Source organism: Monopterus albus, unplaced genomic scaffold, assembly GCF_001952655.1.
Source record: "Monopterus albus unplaced genomic scaffold, M_albus_1.0 scaffold66.1, whole genome shotgun sequence".
NCBI classification, from domain to species: domain Eukaryota; kingdom Metazoa; phylum Chordata; class Actinopteri; order Synbranchiformes; family Synbranchidae; genus Monopterus; species Monopterus albus.
In genome coordinates this window covers 1990966-1993487 of record NW_018127946.1, presented here as the reverse complement: position 1 = coordinate 1993487, position 2522 = coordinate 1990966, and the positions used below count along the sequence as shown (strand labels likewise).

The 2522-nt window shown below is 41.4% G+C and overlaps 1 protein-coding gene across 1 annotated transcript in view; it reads right to left on the bottom strand.

The window, feature by feature from the left end:
* LOC109962673 (cysteine/serine-rich nuclear protein 1) overlaps positions 1-2039 on the bottom strand; it is a 7390-nt gene extending 5351 nt beyond the window's left edge. The window contains exon 1 of the mRNA XM_020604574.1: positions 1581-2039. The gene's annotated coding sequence lies outside the window, so the exon portion shown is untranslated. The remainder of the gene's footprint in view (positions 1-1580) is intronic.
* Positions 2040-2522: the final 483 nt, after the last annotated feature.

Sequence of the window (2522 nt, the reverse complement as noted above, 5' to 3'; positions counted from 1 at the left end):
TTCTAATGATTTTTCAAGTTTTTTGTGAAGAATACGTTTAAACGGACCATCCAGTGGCTGTATGCTAAGGGCTGGGGGTTGTGATGGTTCAAGTGGCTGCTATTTTTGGATGTGAACATGGAAAGTACATCCAAACATGTGTTATTTCAGGGTTACAAACCCTACAAGGGCCTTTCATAGCAACTGAGCCAAAGTTAAAATCTAAGCAGAGCGTACTGTAAAAGAGAGCAGTGTTAAAGACATGTAAAGCAAGTTGCTGTCTTTTGGTTTAGGGCTGAAACAAATGATTCATTTTATTAGCATTCATCTCCAAATATTCCCTTCATTAATCAGCTTGGTCTTTAAAATGTCATAAAACAGTAAAAATGCATAATACAATTTCCCAAAGCCCAAGTTGATGTTAAATTGTATTGTCTGAACAGCAATCTGAAACACAAAGGCATTGCATTAATACCACAGATGTCCAGGGAAACCTGCAAATATCCACACTTGCTGAAGCTGGAATTTTAAAGTTTGGGCATTTTTTTCTTTAAAAATGATTGGACTGATTATTAAAATGATTGTTGAGTAATTTTCTGCTGGCTTAACTTACAGTACTAACTGATAAACTATTTTTTCCTCTAAGTTGGTGTGGATGTTTTATCAGGTGTAACAATGATAAAAGCATTCAAATTTGTCATTTCACGGTTTACCTCTGCTACACAGTTAGGTGCAAAGGGATTTATCTGCCCTGAATACACATCTGCAGGGCTGTTCAGTGTCCCTAAAATAAAAGAGTATTTCTAATTGAAGCTGCATTACACTATTATTATAGCGGTGCTCTGTTCCAATTATATGACAGTTATTACATTTAATATCTGCTAGAGAAGAAAGACTGTACAGTGCATGTGGGTATCCACTGAGATCACATCAATAATTTAAAGGTTCAACAGCAGTGTGCGCGTGCGCGTGCGCGTGGGGCGGGGAGGGGGCAATACTGGTTACTATACTAATATAGCTAAGCTTCTTTATAGTGACGCTACTGGGGGGTTTGGGGACAAGAATTACGCAAAATGTGTTCACAGTAACGTCACTGTTGTGTTTAAACACAGTTTAAATCCCCACGGGAATGTTACTCATACCGAGGCTTCTCTAGAGGAGTTTCCTGTTTTGCATAATAACCATCATTAGGCAGTTTGACCTCTTCACCCCTGGCGGAGACACACGGCGATCATGTCAGCTACAAAGACAACACTGTTCTCCCAGTCCGCCCCCTGCCCTCTCTTCACTGACAAGCACAGTCATTTAAACACGTACAAACTTCCTCCGCTGCTTCGGGACGGCACAGAGTCGTTGTAACACAAGTTTCTCCAAATTTTAGTACTTATTTTTGGCTGTCTACTGTTAAAATGTGAATTTGAAATAGTATGACAGTAAAGCTGGAGTAACTCCACAATTTTCACAGCTACGTTATACTTGATAAAATACTCCAATTCAAAGTAATAACCACAAAATACGATAAGGTCATTATAAACTAGTCACTGACTGACACATTATAAACCCCACAGGGCTAATACGGTGACTTTTCGTAAGTTACTCACCACGCAGTAAAAGGCAGCATAATAATGAAGAAGGACCGAATTGACTCGAAGTTATGGGTCTTGTCGTCGCTCCAACCAGCTGAGCATTGTGAGTCCCCTGTTGATGTGAAGCTACACAGTAGTACCAGCGGGAGCACGAGAGGACTGGCTAGGAGCTTCCGAAGACACAACACTGAGTAACAAGATCATTCACCACCGCGCAAACGTACAACGACCAGGATGGCTACGCTTTACTATGATCATTCATGCAAAAAAACTCAAACGCAAGCTGTTAGTGTAGCTGGTGCATTATATCTCACTTCATGATACGGCAACGGCGTTTTTTCCTGGTTCAACTCCCAATGTAACCCTCTCATTAAATCTAGTAAAAGACCGTCACGATGTTATTCGCTGCTGAGCCTTGTACAGACCAAAACAGCTAAACCCGAGACGCTTTAGCTTTATAAAGTGAAGTAGCCGCCAGCTTTATATCTCAATTTAAATTTTCTGGATGGCAGTTTAATCGCAGCAGTTCTGCTCAACAAAACCGGAAGTGCTGGTGAGTGGCTGCTCTCGCTTCATACATGTCCTCCGCGCAGCTCCCCGACTGTCTTGACGCAGACGGTGACACACTAAGAGGTGGGAGACGCTCATGACTGACGCTGCCGCCCACAGATTCCTGTCTGTTGTGTTCGCACTGCTTTGTTACCAACGGTGATGTGGTGCCAAATAAACAGCGTTTAAACCTCCAGCTGGTGATTATTATCAGAAGGAAATCAGACACCAGTGTAGACGCATTAGGCCACATGAACTCTTGGGTTATGTTTACTTCTGAGTAGCATGTAACCTTTCATTTATTACTTTCTCCAGTAAAACAGAATAAACAGAATGACGTCTAAAGAGTAGACAAAATAATATCCAATGGTATTTACTGTGTATATCAGCATAAAGGAGGCCATTGCC